This window comes from Symphalangus syndactylus, chromosome 15 (genome assembly GCF_028878055.3).
Source record: "Symphalangus syndactylus isolate Jambi chromosome 15, NHGRI_mSymSyn1-v2.1_pri, whole genome shotgun sequence".
Lineage (NCBI taxonomy): Eukaryota > Metazoa > Chordata > Mammalia > Primates > Hylobatidae > Symphalangus > Symphalangus syndactylus.
The window spans coordinates 54,093,177-54,112,742 of record NC_072437.2 but is presented as its reverse complement, the minus strand read 5'-3'; the positions used below and the strand labels follow the sequence as shown (position 1 = coordinate 54,112,742).

Genomic DNA, 19,566 nt, shown 5'->3' with positions numbered 1-19,566 from the left:
AAAGGCTCATAAGGTCAGGGACACACACAAGTTTAGAACAAATTGTTGGGCACATATAAAAGTGATTCTTAGCCAGCCTCAGTGGCTCACACCCGCTATTTGGGAGGCTGGTACGGGAAGATCACTTGAGGCTAGGTGTTCAGGTTCAGCCTGGGAATCATTACACAATCCTGTTTCTAAAACAGAAACAAAACCATACACACATACAAACAAAAGACAAGCCTGCAGTCAAGTTCCAACAGTATCTTCTCAAAGAAACCTTTCTTTACGTGCCTTCTCACTCTCTCCACCCTTGGGAAAAACAATTCACCATTGAACACAATAGCGACCACTTACTGAATGCCTGGTACATGCTAGGCACTCTACTAAATACTTTACAAATGTCATCTCTCAGGTAATCCTCTTCCCAGCTCTAGGAACTTACATCTTCATTTTGCAGATGAGCAATCATATTTAGAGGGGTTAAATGATATGACAGATTTATGCAGCTTGTTTGTGACAGAGCAGGAATTTAAAATAGTGTTCTCTTCAAAGCTCAGTCTATTTCTCTAAAACAGACTGCCTTGCCAATCTGTAGCAATCAATTCAATATATTATACTTAGTTTACTTGTTAAATTCTAAGTTTTTAGTTTTAATTTTTTTAGTGTAGTTGTTCCATTTAGAAAATGTTTAAAACTGTGTGGACTGTGCTTAAGATATATATATTTATTACTTTATAAGACTTGTCAACAGCTGTATAAACCAAAATACTACATAAAAAGAACTTCACAGTTCTGAATACTTACAGCTAAATAGTTTTTTGTTTCCTAGTTTTAATTTTTACATGTACTTTAATGACTTCTTTGTTCTTTCCTCTATATATTCATTGTCTCTTATTCAAAAATGGTATCCTGTGATGATACAGCATAAGTAGATTAAAAATATGTTGGAGTCTTTACTATAGTTTGTTTAATGAAATAATTCATCAAATATTTAATCTCTGGATAGTGATATTCTTGCCTCACTTCTGTGGCTCTCATTCCTATAACTTATTTTAATTTCATGGGTATTATCTTTTGTGCTGGTCAACTTAATTTTATGAGTCCTTTTTTTAACTTTAAATGTAAATGTAATATTCCTGGAAGTTGAGAGAAAACCTCTGTGTAAGAATCTTTTACAAACATTTACATTCTTAACTAAACATATATATCAGTTGATAATATAAATTAGCATATTTAACTTGGCAATTTCAAATATCTAAGCTTTCTTGCCTTTAGGCTTTCTTCAAGTGTAAGACATTGCAACTCAAAAGTATGTATTTTTGGAAGCGACTCATCATCATCCCAGAAAAAACTGCGGAGACTTTGTATATTTAAAGGAGAAAATTCCAAACTATTTTTGCCTTGAATAATCTTTGTAGGAAAATGATTTTTAGCGCCTTTGGCAAATTGTCACAGGCAAATAACCCTACTTCTCAACTTAAAAAAAAATGGGAAATTTACCAAACTTAAAAGCCTTTTTCTAGGACTGTGTCCATCACTGTAATGGGGCAACACATCAACACATGTACCTGTTCTAGAAGACTACAAAATCACAAATCACATCCACTTTCCATTATAGAGCCTTATCTCTAATTTCTAGAAAGGATGGTGAATTTCAGGATCATTATGAAACAACAATACTAGAAGAATGTGAAGAACCACTACAAATTACATTCGCAATAGGTATTAACTGCTCCTGGACACTACTTCCTTTTTACAAAGCAAATCAAATCCAGTTCTGGAACCTCAAGTTCTAACTCAATGAGGAGCTCAAAGACATACACGCATGGATGCACATTGGATTAACCCCAAATGGGACTACTGTGTTCTATGAAAAGTGGAGAAAAGTGTGCAGGTTGGAAAAATGCCTCTGGGTCATCATCCATTGTGGTGGATATTTTTTCAGTCACCAGGTAAAATATATATCTCTTTGATAACTGTGATATAAAAAAAATCTGAAAAGACAATATTTCAAGGTAACATTAGAGATTACCAAATAGGCAGTTACCAAGAATTTGGAGAAAAAAATGCAAGGATAAAATTATTAAAATATAATACCATGCAATTAACAAATACTTCCTTGAAGAATACTAATTAAACTTATCCTGAGAGGAGCAAATGAATTAAGTCTCATTTGCATACAGATTTCTGTTTGTTAGGATGCAATAACAAGTAGGATTAGGGGACACTTATTGAACTGTATATATTATGGAAAAGAAAGCAAAACTTTTGTAAGTGGAAATTACTTTGGTTAATTATTAGAATTTTGGTTTGGTTGTTGTTCATTTACTTTTTTTTTAGGAACAGGGATACAGTTGGACCTACAGCATGCAATATCTTTGAAAAAAGCAGTGTTGAAAAACCACTTATTACGGGAAATAAGGAAACAATTGGTTATGAATACATAATTAAACGAAAGTCAATGAACATAGATGAGAATTAAATAGATGGATTGAAAGCTGTGAACAAAAGAGTTCCTAAAAATTGCTTATGAGGCCATTATCATTTACTTATCTTAATAATAAGATTATTATTTCTTATTATTAGAAATAATAAGATTTCTAAAGTGATTAGTAAGCCTGCTGGATTTTTAGGTGTCACTAAATCTTCAGAAGAATGAAGTGACAGAATGAGTAGCAAAATCTAAAGATTATCATGAGAGATTATATGGAGGGAAGAGAAGTATATGAACTTCACAGTAGATAACATAAATACCTGTACTAGATATAAGAAAATGACTTCAGTTTTAATTTGATTCTTTATAAGTCACTCTTATTCCAGGATAAAGTGTCATTATGTGCTTTGCTTTAAATATATCACAATACAATAACACAATATGCTGGCATATTTGAGAATCCTAGATGGAGAGAAGTGAGCGCAAAACTACAATATTATTCTACACTTGTATAAAATACCCTCAGACTTGAGATATGCATTTCTGGAAACTGCACTTCAGGCAAGAAATTACTACATTGAGAAAATCCATAACAATGCAATAAAATTATTAAAGCAGCAGCCCCCAACTGGTCAATAGATGATGTTCTAAGCATCCCTAAATCACTGCCCACAAGGCCATAACTTCTGGACTTTGATTATGGAGCAAACATCCCTGTGGCCCTTTTTGAAAATTCAGATAGTATCCCCCACTAGAAACCTAATGTATTAGAGTATCCTGCAGTGTGGACTTAGCTTAGATGTCTGTATTTTATAAAGTTCCCCACAGAAGATAATCACAGGATATAAATGACTAATCTATTGCTTACTAGTAGTTCTGTTAAAGTTTGAACAAATGGAGTGAGAACATCATAATCAGCACCTTAGTCCTGCTCTCCCTTCTCTTCATAGGCATACAAAAATTACTGGACCAGTGAGGACCAGGGCCCTGCCTAGCGTGTGTGTGTGTATGTGTGTGTGCGTGCGTGTGCGTTTGTGCGTGTGTTTTCAACTCCTAAATAGTTAGCATTACTACAGACTAGTTTTCAAAATGTATTTGTTACATGAATGAATAAATTACTAAAGACTTCTATGAGCTAAACACTATATTAGGCCCTTGTGCATTATACCTTGCACTTTTTAAAGCAATTCTAAAAGGCATGTGATATAATTCCTACGTTAGGGTAAAGACTATCAGGATCCACCTTTCAGTTGTGTGAAGTCACACAGCTCCTGAGTGTGTGCCCCGCCAGCATCAGATCACTGATCTTCCCTCCACACAAGGGATCCCAAGGCTTCAAAAAGCAGAGTCCTCTCATCACAAAAGCTTGAAGTCTCATGAATTATGGAGGTGAAAGCATTTCTATATAAGTAATGATTTTAAAAAATAAATTAGGATTTTTCAACCTGGAGAAATAAAAACAAAGAAGAAATGTTATAAAATCCATAAATTAAAAAATTTTATGAGAGGACGGACATGAAAATTTTCAGTAATCTGAGAATGTTTGAAGAGGCTGTCCCCAGAAACTCACAAAAGATACTTTTAGAACTAATAAAAGATACTTCTACTTTATAGAGTTAGTTGTAAAACTTTGGGACTTAAAACCCTGAAAATGCTTCGTTTTGAAGATCTAAATGAATCTGAAGAGGATAGAGAAAATTCCATAGGTGGAAAACCCCTAACAAATTGAAGGGAAACTAGGACTCGAAGGCAGATGTGGGTCTAAACTGTAATTTGTATTAATGAAGTATCTCAATATTTTAAGTAGAGTCCAATTTCTTTGAAGTTCCAGGACTCCCAATTCTCTGCCTCCTATCTACTTAAAAAAAAACAAAAACAAACAAACAAAAAAACTGAAGTTTATCACAGTTGCTGTTCAAGTAGAAAAGCTAAACCAATGCTGTAGTTCCATGTGAGTAAAAATGTATATTATACTAATGTTGGAATGAATGCTTAATGATCAGCTCAAGTTATTAATGCAATTATATTAATAAATTAATGCAATCTACATCTTACTGAACTTTTTAAAAGACAAGGCTATGAATATATATATTTTTTGCAATGAGTTTTATGATAATAGGATAGGATTTTAACCAAATAATTACTCTTAATCTGGAGAAATTTTGCACCCCAAGGGACATTTGACGCGTTCCGAAGACATTTTTTATTGTGACAACTTATCTAGTGGGTAGAGGCCAAGAGACGCTGCTAAATATCCTACAATGCATGAAATGGCACCTACAGCAAAGAATTATCTGGTCCCGTAGTAGGCAGGATTCTAAGGTGCCTCTGAAGATTTACATCTCCCTCCCAGTGTTCACACCCTGCATAATCCCTGAACTGTGAATATAATGAGATGTCATGCCTATGATTGTTGTGGCACAGTTGAGTTTAAGGTAGGGAGATAAACAGGTATGAGCCCTTTAAAAGAGGATAGTTTTCTCCTGATTGTCACCAAAGTGGAAATGAGAGAGAATCAGAGCATGGAAGGGATTCAACACAAGGGAGGTTGTTGTGGAGATTTAAGGATCCATTGATCAGGGATCTGAGAGGAGCCTCTAGGAGCCAAGAGAAGTCATTGGCTGACATCCAGCAAGGAAACAGAGACTTCAATTTTACAACAACAAAAAACTGAATTCTGCCCATAACAGGAATAGGCTCAAAGAGTACCTTGAGTCACTAGAGGAGAATGCAGTCCAAGCCAGAGCAAAGATCCTGGCCACACCATCTTGAGCTATAAGCTAAGAAACAGATGTTTAAAGTCACAAAATTTGATTCGTTATGCTGCAGTATAAAACACACACAGGCCCATTGCATCCATAATGCCAAGTTTGAGAAACACTAGCTGAAGCATTCTGGTCTAGCACTTCTCAAATTACTATTAAAGGGATGTTACTAGGTAGTTTTCAAAGAAACAATGAAGAAAATCTTCCCCTGAGGATAAATATTTATTTAACTCAGATCAAGTTAAAGATGTTTTGTTACTGTGGGACATTTTAGAAACTTTAATATCCTGGTTATGTTATGAAGCTACAGGAGAGGAGTTGATTATAAAGCAATTCCAAAGTGCATTTAAATAAAGATCTGCTATTCTGGGAAAATGGATTAATGTCTTTTGATTCCAAAATCAATTAATATCTTTTGATTTGATTAGGATCAAATTTAGTCAAATGTACAAACGAAACAAACAAAAAAAGAAATCGATTTCATGGTTCATCTTCCTAATTTCAAACTAAATCAAATGTACCAAAAAAATATGGATACCCTTTGTAATTTAGACTATTACAACAATGACAACAATGTTTTTGTTTGTTTGTTTGTTTGTTTGTTTGAGACAGGGTCTCTCTCTGTCACCCAGGCTGGAGTGCAATGGTGCAATCATAGCTTACTGTGACCTTGAACTCCTGAGCTCAAGTGATCCTCCTGCCTTAGCTTCCTGAGTAGCTGAGATGACAGGTGTGCACCACAAAGCCCATCTAATATATTATATGTATTTTGTAGAGATGAGGTCTCACTGTGTTGCTCAGGCTGGTCTTGAACTTCTGGACTCAAGTGATCCTCCCACCTTAGCCCCCCAAAGTGTCAGGATTATAGTTGTGAATCATCACGCCTGGCAACAATAATTCTTCTTGATCATGTATTATTACAGAGGTCTTCAAATAGTGTACAGCATATCGGGAAGTTCAAATCTGCAAAGACTGTATGTATATTTCAATTATTTGTGCAGGGGAGATGCTAGGGCTGAGGGAAATGCATGTTAGACATGACATCACATTCTCCTTCTACTAGCTCTGCTATTATCTTCTTTCCACAGTCGTCTTCTGGTCACTTTTAAAGCATCTCCATAGACCTGGAAGAAACTTCATTTTCTCTTCTTCTTGCAACACCCACAGATTATCATTCTGTTAATAATGCTAGCACATGGAGACGTGGAGGGCAGGTGTGGTAAAGGGATCTTCTACCTTTCTTCAGACTTCCTGAGTGTGCACTATCATTCCGTGAGTTTCAAAATGCCCTCATCCATATTTTCTACTGTGGTTTGGACACTCACTTTGGCTGCACTGATATTTGTGATTGCTACAAACTACTGGACACCATTTCTGTCTGTTTTTACTTCCAGGCTCCACATTTCTTGTAGTAGTATCAGTTTCTCCCAGCCCAGTATCCACCCCTATATGTGGCTCTACATTGAGTGATAGCCAACCTTTAATATATATTACACTACAGACAGTAACCAGTCACTGCTGATGAGATTCATCAGTCACTGATGATGAGATTCAAACTATGAGAAGGCATTTTTTGAACACTGACAATAACCCTAGCAATACTTTAAGGGAAAACAACTAAATCTCCACCGAATAAAGGTTTCAAGTATCTGTTAGTTAAATAGCTGCTATGTCTGACTTAGTAGAAAATATTTGTATTAACAATGTCAATGCCGTCTACTGGTTTTCCACTAAATGTAGCTAACATATTTAACTGTTATTATTCCAAAATGATTATTTTTAGCTTATCTCAAAACCCTTTTAGAGAAGGATTGTTTATATCTATTTTACACAGAGAACAACTTTAACATGTAGTATAATTGATTCTTTAGATTAGAAATCATTTTTATTCTATGCATTACTTGCTGGTGATTAACCTTCATGTGATCAGAATGAGCCTGCTACTTAAATACTGAATTACACCTACTATATTGAGAATAATTGCTTTCTACCTGGCATTAAAGGACTTCCATAACAGTCCCAACCGGCCTTTACAATCTAATCCCCCATTACTGCCCTACACAGGTGGTATACTCTAGCCAAAATAAATTTGTCACCATTTTACATTCTTGTTAAACTCACTAAAACATTTACATTTATTGCTCTTTTACTCAGAAAGACTTTGACTGAGGATATCCTAGGTTGTGTTACAGCAACAGACAGCTCCAAAATTGAAGTGACATAACCCACCAAGTTCTATTTCTTGCAAATACTTTATGATTAATGCAGGTCATGGAAGGGTAGAGGGGGTAGTGGGATTACTGTGATTCACAAGATCTCTGAGACATAGGCTGACAGAGACTGCAAATTTAATTTCTTCACATTTGTTTAACAATAAAATGGAAAAAAGAATGTCTACTTTTGCAAGCCTGTCATGAAGATTAAATATGGAAAACACTTCTTGGATATCCCAAAGATAACATTCCTTCTCTCTTTCTCCACTGAACACCTGTGAGAAACAAATTTCACTTCCCATTTGAACTATAGTTATGTTTTTGCCTGCTAAATGTTAAGTGATTGAGGACAAAGCATATGTCTTTTTTATTCTTGTATCTGCTTAATCGTCCAGATGTTTCCAGTAGACTTTTAGTAATACTTGTTGAATGTAGAGAACTCATAATTCTCTAATACTGGAATGGCTTTCCAAGTGTTCTCTGCAATCTTTGCTCTGTATTTAATCCAAAGTAGAAATAGAAATAAAAATAAAATATTGAATGTTTTAGTTTTCAAGAGTCATGTAGGATAAATGCATAACTAATTTTAGCTTTAACTTTTTCCTCCTACAAACCTTTATGAAAGTTTATAAACTGAGAAACTTTTTTCGAAGAAGTATGGATCCCCGCATATAGTAGTTGCTTAATGCATATTTATGAATGAAGTCTGATGCAGTTGCAGAGAAACTATACAAGTCCAGAGATATTAATTATACATCTATAAAATATAAATTAATATAGGCTTTTGTCAAGAGATTTTTCTCTGAGTATCCTAAAAGAAATATTTCATAATCTTGAAGTTAACATTCTTAAGTCACATATGTTTTGAAGTAATTTAGTAATGTTAGGATTTTTATACTTTTTCTTGATATTTAATAGGCACTTTTATAAGAGGGAAAAGAAATGTTAGAAAGTCATACTTCTACAAATGTTATTTTCAGTCTTTGCATGACTTATGGAAGTGTCTGGCTTATGGAATGCATTTGGGTTCCATTCCTTACTCTATCAATGACTACATAATTCAAATATAAAAATATGAAAATGCTTACTTGTTCTGATACAGGGTCTCATTTGTAACATGTAAGAAAAAAAATTGTATGAAATATGTAAGTTCTTTGAAATGCAAAGTATAAGCTATTATTGCTATACTATTGTTTTTACAAATTAGTTTCCTTCATCAATAGTCATGCATAGAACAGGATTAGTACTAGTAGACACACTCTTAAACAGAAGGAATATATTATCGATAAGGTTATTTCATCTAGAAATGCAATGAAAGATTCTCAACTGCATGGGAATTTACACACATACTGTTATTCAAGTGTGTTGGGAGAAAAATCTTACTCTACTGAATACATTCAGGGACATTTTAGGATGAGATACATGTTTTGAGAATACATTTATATCTGAAATACGCGTTTTTCTTATAAATTCCTTTCTTCTTGATATTCTAGGTGTCAACCAATTTTTCACTGGATTTTCAACCCATACAAAGAAGCTGTAAATTTCAGAAAAACAAGAGTGTAACTTCGAGACAAATACATCACAAAAGTATGAATAAGAAAGAAATGTGTTGTTTCAGCATAGGCAGGTATTCCTGTTAATTTATGGAGCCGTTTGTCCTGCTTGTAAAATTCCATTTTTTATGGAATAGAGAATTATTGCTGTTGTAAGATGTAACAAAATGGCTAAATGCCTGAGGGAAATATCGTAAGGACATTTGGGTTAGGAATCTAATAATATTCAAAAGATTTCACTGGGAAGTTAGAAAAAGTTATCCCATTTTTCTTTTAATAAACTGAAGCAGAATGCTAATTTAAAGCTAAATAAATATAACAGTCTGAATGCTGCCATGCACACCAATATAATTTCTTTAAAAGATTTGCCAAATGTATGTAACAATAATTAAAACCATTAATGTATGTATGTATGTATGTAACAATAATTAATACCATTAATGAAATTCCATGACTTTCTTTTTGTCTTGAATATTATATCCATTTGTCTAATTTGGACTAAATATTAAATATTCCAGTCACTTTAGCTTGCTGCATAAAATTAAACAAATAGAGATGGGAATGTCGAGGAAAGAAGATATATACTGTACAGTGCTGACTGTCCCTAAATATTCATTCTGCCTTTCATTTTTACTAACTGAAACCCAGTTCTGTGTGGTTTAATGTTGTTCCCAGCTAAACACTTGATTTCCCGAGCTGCTGCCCATCTAGGTGTGGCCTAATGACACATTTCTGGCCAATAAGATGTAAGTAGAACAATGTTGGGCAAGGCACCCAGGAGAGCTGTGTATTCTTGGATTAAAAGAGACAGATTTAGCTGCCATTCCCTTTACTTCCCCTTTCCACTTTTATCTTGTGGAATGTCTTTGTGATGCATAGGAGTGCAGATGCCATGTTGCAATTGAGGATAAAAGTCACATTTCAAAGATTGCAGGCCCCATAGGTAGATGGTGCCTGAAGCATCAAAGACATCTTAAGGCCACTGCCATAGTACTGGGTTTCTTATTACATGGCAAAAATAAATCACTTTTACAATCTTGTTGTATTTTTTCCCCTTATACAAGTGTTGAACACAAGAAAAAAAGAAAGAGAAGAGGAAGAGGAGAGATGACAGTAAATCTATGTTGTTTAGAAAGATGAAATGGGAGATTTTAAAGTAGGCAAATAATTATAAATCCTATCTTCAGTCTCCAAAAATGACTTCAAGAGTTCTAGTTATAACATAATCACTTTCTGGAGTCTAGGTGTTACCAGAAAGGGGTCTCGATCCAGGCCACAAGAGAGAGTTCTTGGATCTCGTGCAAGAAAGAATTCAGGGTGAGTCCACAGAGTAAAGGGAAAGCAAGTTTATTAGGACAGTAAAGGAATAGAAGAATGGCTACTCCACAGACAGAGCAGCCCCGAGGGCCGCTGGTTGCCCATTATTATGTTGTTGTTGTTATTTTCTTAATATGCTAAACAAGGGGTGGATTATTCATGCCCTCCCCCCCACTTTTTTAGGGCATATAGGGTAACTTCCTGACATTGCCATGACATTTGTAACCTGTCATGGTGCTGGTGGGAGTGTAGCAGTGAGGACAACCAGAGGCCACTCTCGTCGCCATCTGGGTTTTTGGGATTTGTCTAGCTTCTTTACTGCAAACTGTTTCATCAGCAAGCTGTTTATGAACTGTATTTTGTGCTGACCTCCCATCTCATCCTGTGACTTAGAATACCTTAACCATGTGGGAATCCAACCCAGTAGGTTTCAGGCTCATTTTACCCAGCTCCTATTCGAGATGCAGTTGCTCTGGCGTAACTGCCTCTGACATAGGCAGGAAGTAAAACAAGAGAAAAGGTGAAAAGGGCATGTGAAATTGAGTCAGCCCTCTGGTAAGAAGTCCTCTCAGAATCCTAAACCACCAATGTGGATTTGGACAAAACAGTCCCATGTCTACCACTGTCTGTAGGGAGATTGAAGAATATGTTTCCTTACCTAGGTACATTGCTTTTACTTTATCATTGTAATATTAATCTTATAAAATGAGATGGGTATCTTTTTTTTTTCTTACTAGTATTCTCTGGAAAATTTGGGGGCCACTTCTTACTTTCATCCATGTAGCTGTTTTTCAGTATGTATTTCACAGTTTCAGACTATGAGGTAAGGTTTACTAGCATCAAACTGCAAACTCAAGTCAGGGCTGGATCAGCAATCCTGAATTCTTGAACAGAAAGTTGGCCTGTTTTTGTCTCAAGAATCCTGGCCAAGACACATTCATCTATCTTCTCTCCCTCTCTCAGTTGAGCTTTCTTAGTTTATGCTTTCACTGAGGGTGAAACTCTTTCAGTTTCTCAGTCATTTTAGGTAATTCTTTTTGGGGTAGTCTTAACTGTAAGTCTCCATCTTAACTTCTCTCCATTCATGTCTTTTAGAAACACCAGACTTTGGTTACTTTGATGTCTTTAAAACATGTCTATAAATTCTCTGATGTTCCTCCTCGGTAGCAGATTCATGAGCAAAACAAATGTTGCCTTAAGTCTCTGAGTTCTAGTATAGTTTGTTTTGCAGCTATGGTAACAGGAATAGTTAGGGAGATTGCCACTACCTTGTCTGTGTGGTTCCTCATCCTAACTTTCTGTTTCTTCATTTGTGAAGAAGGAAGACTTTTGTTTGCACAGGAGCATTTTTTTTTTTTTTTCTTGAGACAGAGTCTCCCGCTGTCACCCAGGCTAGAGTGCAACGGTGCGATCTCGGCTCACTGCAACCTCCTCCTCTCTGGTTCAAGCAATTCTCCTGCCTCAGTTTCCTGCGTAGCTGGGATTACAGGCACCCACCACCCTGCCCGGCTAATTTTTGTGTTTTTAGTAGAGACAGGGTTTTGCCATGTTGGCCAGGCTGGTCTCGAACTCCTGACCTCAGGTGATCTGCCAGCCTTGGCCTCCCAAAATGCTGGGATTACAGGGGTGAGCCACCATGCCCAGCCCACAGGAGCATTTTTGTTGAAAAATAAAAACAATTTAAGGAGTAATATGTAACCTTAAAATTTTATTTCAAAAAATACCTTATTTAAAAGCTTGAAAATCAACAGCATGACAAGGAGCAATGCAAGCTATTGGGGTCTAGTGTGTGTGTTTTGTGTTCAGGATATAAATTTTCAGCTACTGATACTATTTCAATAATGATTATAGTCATTTCAGTTTCTCTTTAACTTTCTCAGTTTTGTTAAGCAGTATTCAAGAAATTGCTCGCTTTTCTAAGATTTTGATTTATTTATATGTTTTATGATCTTCATACATTTCATACATTTAATTTTTATGTATAATCACATCTCCCTTTAATTATGTCTTTTGTGTTTTTCTTGATTAATACTCAGTGATATTTCTGTTTTATTCAACTTTATAAATAGACTTTTGGAATTTTGTTCTTCTCTATTAAAACTTTCAAAAAATTATCTTTCTTATATCTTCGCTGTACAACTTCAAAAAATTTACTCTGACATTTATATTCCTTTCAAAGTTCTAGAAGATTTTCATCTTTTTATCCCCATTGAAAAAAATCAAACATTTTAAACCTTTCTCTCTATAACAGGCATCGTATTTAATAAATGATATTATAGAAGAATAGACAGTTGTGGTGATAAACTAGGAAAATGAATTCTTTTTTGTTTTTAGAAGTTTAAGATGTACTCTTGAGAGTGAGATGCCAAAATAGAGTGGCAGTAGAGGTCACTCAATGGAGAAAAATTTTTAAAATGGTAGATTGATGGATATCTAAATAGACATGCATATTTTCAGTCTAATGGCAGGAGTTGGGGTAACAATGAAGGAGACTTTAGTTCAATTGAACTCCTGAATGAATAGGAGCAAATGACCCATCAACATATATTAATGACAAAGAAGAGGAAGAGAGTATACATTTGAGAAAAGGAGAGTGTTTTATATGAGGGAGAAAAAAATGATCAAGCTTTGAAAAACATAGTTAGAAGAATGGGTCATGGCTCTGTCTCCAGACTTCATGGACAATAATGTGAGGTGAGAGAAGGACCAGTGTCCAATCGTGGAGAGAAATACAAGTTTCAGTCTGTGGAAACAAATAGAAGTTTCTACAAATAGACTATAAATACAGTGAACTTTTTTGGAAATGCAAAGAAGTTGGATTGTACAATATGGTAGAAGGAATAGAAAGCTGTATATTAATAAAGTCATGAAAGCAATGGATAAGTGAAATATGGTATCTTCAGGAACTGTGGCTATGAGAGATATAGATGGAATCAGCCTATGGATATTAAATGCCACACCAGAAGGCTGAAGGAAATCAGTGGAATGTCTGTGGCTGTGACTGAGGGAGTAGCTTGAATTGGCATGTGGCATTGCCTCAGTAGAAGCTGTATAGTCTTAAGTGGAAGAGTGACGAGTGGCTTATTCTTCTTCCTGTATTCAGGGCTCACCAGGGTGTTGTTGCTTCTCCTGCTGCTTAAGCCTAGCCTTGCTGAGTCCTATCTACTGTTGAGACAAAGTCTCAGTGGTGCCACAAAGGTACAGTGCTCTCGAGTGTTCTGTTTCCACTGAAGAGTATAAAGGTAGTATCTGCCAAGTGGGACTTTACGTTCATGAATGTTTCCTCAAAACAGAGTAAAAGTTATATTAAATTGTCAGATTAAAATAGAGAGGTCCAGAATGAATTAGTAGTAAGTAATTTAACCTGATAATCTCAGAATGCGAGTATTTTAAGTCATCGGGAAGTAAGATCGCCACATTAGTCTTAGGTTGTGTTGGTTGACATTCTTTCTCTTTGCTTTGGAAGGCAGGGATGAGGTCTTTTTAACCTCCTTCTTTTTCTCTCCCCATTTCTTTGCTGTTTCCCCACTCTGGCAAGGGCAGTGGAATAGCAGCAGTCTAATGTGATGTATCAGACAAGAACACCTTCTTCCCTGGTGATCCTTATAGCTTGGTATTCTCTTCAGCAGGCTTCGTGGCTATTACACTGTACTTTTTCAACATTAATATTCCCATTCTATTCCTTAAATTACCCACTAAGAATGATATCAAAGTTATTTCCAGTACATTTTCATTTAAGGATAATGATCATTAATGACTATAAAGCTGAGATTTCCTCAGCTCAGAAAGTCTGAATATAGCTAAAGACGATGAGCAGGGCTGGATAAATATAGAAGATTAACTTCTTATTGGGGTAGAAAAAGATATTTAGATTGCTAAGTTGTAATGAAAATTAAAACCTATAGTTCCTAAATAGCTCTAAGCCAACCGTTACTTATAAACAGGCTATTCCTATATCACTTATACAAAATCTTTATTAGTCTTGCCTCTAATTGCAATTTACAGGTTGGAAACAGCCCTAAATTTCCTGACATATTCATGTCAGTGTGTTTTGCGTATCACATACCATGGCCCCTACATGATGATTAGCATATCCTAATTCTGTAAGAATTACAAAGTATATCATAATTTCATTTTGGTCACTCCACTTTAAATTGTTTATTCTTGGTCTAAAAAAATCCTATGTTTAGTATAATTGTTCTGCATATTTCCCTATACCATTTCTGTTAAATTAGAAAACTTCCTTCATTTCTCATTTCAACTTGTATTATGTTGGTCATCCTTAGTTAATGCAAAAGAAAATGACAAGAATTGATCATCTTCTCCCACCTTTTAGCTTTTCAACTTATTTTCTCTGGACATGCTTCCCTCAGCCTCCCCCACCTAGAACTATTGATGCTCTAGGACTGCTTTCTTGACTGACAATGTTACTGATGAACTCTTTAGCCTTCTTGGCTCACACCTACTCCTACATTAGAACTTCATGAATGAACGTGTAGGAGTCCGTTTGCTCCCAGGTCAGTTTTCTACTTCTCTCACAGTGGTAACTTTGTAATCAGAACTGGCGGTGTCTTAGAATTCTAGTTTCACTCTAAGATCAGTCTTGAGTCTGTTCTCTGGCTGAAGCTTTGTTCTACCCCACAATGCTATAATGTTGAGATCTGCCTTCCATGGCTACGTGAACTCTGGATACTGAGCTTGCTCATAGAAAACATGTTGTTACCCTTGTCTAATATTAGATGAACCTTAAAGTATGTGGTCTGCATTTCTACTGTACCTTAATATACTTCTGCAACTAGTCTTTACAAATACGTTTTTTCATGTTTTCCATGATCTAGATAACAAGTTTCATACAGCCTTCAGTCCAAGTGAACAATTATGCCACCAATCTGAACTTCCAGTAAGATACCGATGGCTGTACCATGTATCTTCCATCAGCCTCACAATCACTCTGCTTGCATCCTACCTAGCACTGCATAATTCTCAAAAAGCTAACCTAATTCTAGGTTCAAAGCAATTCTATCATGCCTAAATAGAATTAAAAGTGTGTCCAGATACTCTATCTTATTTCATTGACTCTGAAACTATTGTAGGTATGGTACTGGGTATAGAAAAACAAAATGCATGTATAACACTATGTAGCATGTATATATATATGTGTGTGTGTGCATGTGTATATATAATATATATGATAAATATACGATATATAATATACTATATATATTATATATATATATGCACACACATGTATATATAGCTTTTAAATATACAAACACAAAAACTAGGTATAGTTTAATTAATAGTGCCAGTCTTATCTATTATGCCTTCATGGACTATGTTATTTCTATTTAGTAGCAAAGACTCAGAACACTAAGGATGGCATCTAGGCTACCCTGTGTCAAGTAGCACTCAAATATGATATGATGGTAATAATTGATAACATAGGTATCCAACACATACAATGGGCAATTACATTCACATGAAGAAAAACTGATAATTTATTAGTTTAGAATGAAAATGTGGATATGATTGTTTGAGCAAAACTCATTTGCCTGATATCACTTCCCAAAGAAATTATTAACTTTATCTATGATATTTCTCAGAGTTATCCTTAACTATGTTGAAAAATTCAGCTAGGTACAGAGCCCAAATCTCTTATCTTTTTATAGCCTTTTCATGCTCATACACCACAAAAAGCAGAGGTCTTTTTATTACATAGTATCCTCAGTTTCATGGAGAAAAACAAATACTAAGGAGTCATGACAGCATTGATAAAACATTTGTTTTGAGATATCAATATTTTGATTATAAGTATGCTTAGTTTGCTAAGATCAACCACATGCAATGTCAGTCATGAGCCTTAGAGTTCATTAAACCACGAATGTCCTAAATAATGTGTATCTGCTAGTAGTGTTGTCCAGAGGTTTGTCATTTATTATTAAGATACAAGATATTATTTTCAGTAGCATTTGGTTTGTTCTTTTCATGAAAGCATGAGAGTTGTTTTACTTACATTAAAAAAGAAGCATACAAGGGCAATATTCAATTATTTTATATATCAACTAATGAATGGCAGCTATGAAATCCAGTGAATAAAAATGTTTTCTTTTTGTTTTTCTGCCCACTTTATGTGTTTAGTAATGTTTTCAATTATATGTATTGAATAATGATGAATTGATGTGTAATATACTCTAAAATTAGCACTGAGCATAATTTTTTCAATTGATTCCCAAGTATTCGAATTTGTACTTACCTATGTTCCACGTATTTCTATTTTATGAAATTGAGCATAAATAATTCACCCATGTCACCTTGTCTTCTTTGTCTACCTTTTTACCTGAACCTTCTTTTCCATCTTTTTGGTTATTCTTTTTAAAAAATTTTCACAAACCTTTGTTTATGTCTTATATTTATGTAATCATGTACATTTTAAGAAAAATATGTAGATCAATATAGAAAATCATTTGCATTTCTATAAACTAACAACAGATTGTCCAAGAGGAAATTAAGAAAACAATCTTATTTACAATAGCATCAAAAAAGAATAAAATACTTAGGAATAAACTTAATCAAGAAGGTGAAAGACATGTACACCAAGAACTATAAAACACTGAAACAAATTAAAGGAGACATAAATAAATGGAGAGATATCCTGTGTTCATGGATTGGAAAAATGAATATTGTTAAACTATAATACTCAAAGCAATCTACAGAGTCAATGTGATATTTATTAAAATTCCAGTGGCTTTTTTTTTAAACAGAAAATAATCTTAACATTCATATGGAAAGATAAAAGACCCCAAATAGCCAAAGCAATTTTAAGCAAGAAGGACAAAACTAGAGGCATCATGCTTATTGCTTTCCAAAGATATTACAAAGCTCCAGTAATCAAAACATTATGATATGAGCATAAAAACAGACATATAGGCAAATGGAACAGAAAAGAGATCCCAGGAAAACTCATGCATAAATAGTTAACTGATCTTCAACAAGGGAGCCAAAAATAAAAACTAGGAAAAGGATAGCCTTTTCAACAAGTGGCATTAGAAAAACTGGGTATCCACATGCAAAAATAAAATGAAATTGGACCCTTATGCTACACACAAAGAATAACTCAACATGGATTGAAGATTTATGCATAAGACCTGAAACTGTAAAACTCCTAGAATTAAAAGTTAGAAAATAAGCTTCTTGACCCTGGCCTTGGCAATAATTTTTCAGATTTGACACCAAAAGCAAAGGCAATAAAAGTGGGATTTCAAACAAATATCTTCTGTACAGCAAAGAAAGCATTCAACACAATAAAAACACAACCTATGAAATGGCAGAAAATATTTGCAAACCGTGTCTGATAAGAGGTTAATATTTGCATGTATAGGGAATCCCTATGACTCAATAACAAATAACCCAATTAAAAAATGGGTGAAGGAACTAAACAAATGTATCTCCAAGGAAGACATACAAATGACCAATAGGTATTTGTAAAGGTGCACAACATTTCTTTTTTTTTTGAAACTGTTGTTTATTTTCCATCAACCTTATTTATTTCCATGTTGCTTAAGAGCCCATGCAAGAACAACAGCTTAAGGCCATTCAGTGGTTGCTCCTACCCATTCAGTGGCCTGAGCGGTGGGAGCTGCAGAGCGGTCTTCCGTGGCAGGCTGAGCACTCCAATCTTCAGTAAGCACAGAGGTCACCTGCACGCCTTCAGACCAGTCTGCAATCTCAGGCTGAGTAGCAGTGAACTCAGGAGCTGGAACAGTACAGTCACCTGAAATTCATCCTCGGTCACAGCCTTTTCAGCAACAGCCTGCTCTTCTTTTTCAATCTCTTCAGGATCTCTGTAGAAGTAGAGATCAGGCATGACCTCCATGGGTGTTCATGGGAAATGGTGCCACACATGTGCAGAACTTCCTGAGCCAGCATCCACCACATTAAACCCACTGAGTGAGATCCCTTGTTGTTGCATGGGATGGCAATGTCCACATAGCGCAGAGGAGAATTTGTGTTACACAGAGCAATGGTGGGCAGGTTAACATAAGATGTCTCTGTGAGAGGCTGGCGGTCGGCCCTGTGGTCAGTAACCACAAGAAGCCGTGGCTCCTGGAAGGCTGCCTGGATCCGGTTAGTGAAGTTTCCAGGAATGAAGTGGCCAGCAATTGGAGTTTGCTCCAGTGGCAGCAGCAAACTTCAGCATGGCCCTCGGGCCAGTATTCCTGGAGGATATGACACTGACATCTGCAGGGTTTTCAATGGCAACAATGGCACGAGCTGCCAGCGGAAGCTTCTGCCAGGTCCTCTTCAGATTTATGATGTAGATGCCATCACTTTTCCTTTTATAGATGTACTGTTCCATCTGGAAGTCAAGATTGGTGCCACCTAAGTGGGTTCCTGCTGCAAGGAACGTAAGGACATCATCCTCCTTCATTTGCAGGACATCAAGGGCTCCGGACATTGTGAAAGTTTCCCTTTAAGTTACGATGGGAATCCAGAACAACACTGTATGGACCCTTCTGTAGGTAGCGTGGGAAGGCAGTACTCGAAACTTCTAATTATCAGGGAAATGCAAATTAAAATTATAGAGCTATGTCACATTATACTTGTTAGGATGGCTACTATCAAAACAAAATAAAGCTACAAAAGAAAACAAGTATTTGTGAAAATATGAGAAAAGGGGAACTCTGGTATATTGTTAGTGGGAACATATGTTGATGCAGCCACTAGGGAAAGCAGTAGGAGAATCTTCAAAAAAATAAAAACAGAACTACCATATGATTCAGCAATCCCACTCTTTGGTATATATCCAGAGGATTTAAAATCAGAATTTTGAAGAGATATCTGCACTCACATACTCACTGCAGCATTATTCACAATAATCAGGACATGGAAACAACCTTAATGTCCATCTGTAGATGAACAGACAAAGAAAATGTGGCATATACATACAATGGAATATGATTCAACCTTAAGAAAAGAGAAAATCGTGTCATTTGTGATGACATCAGTGATCTTGAAGTATTTTATGCTAAGTGAAATAAGCCAGCACAGAAGGAAAGATATTATATGATACTACTTATGATCCTGAAATGGTGAGACTCATGGAAGTAGAGAGTATAATGCTAGGGACTTGGAGAAGGGAGAAAGAGGGAGGTATTAGGCAAAGGATATAAAGTGTTACACAAGATGAATAATTCCTAGAGATCCACTGTACAGCATAGCGACTATAGTTAACAATACTGTATTGTGTACTTAAAAATTTGCTAAGGAGGTAGACTTAGATTGAATGGTCTTACTGCATA

General features: G+C 35.5%; 1 pseudogene; it reads right to left on the bottom strand.

Annotated features, from left to right (window-relative positions):
• Window positions 1-17,850: 17,850 nt before the first annotated feature.
• On the bottom strand, window positions 17,851-18,772 carry LOC129463739 (small ribosomal subunit protein uS2-like; annotated as a pseudogene).
• Window positions 18,773-19,566: the final 794 nt, after the last annotated feature.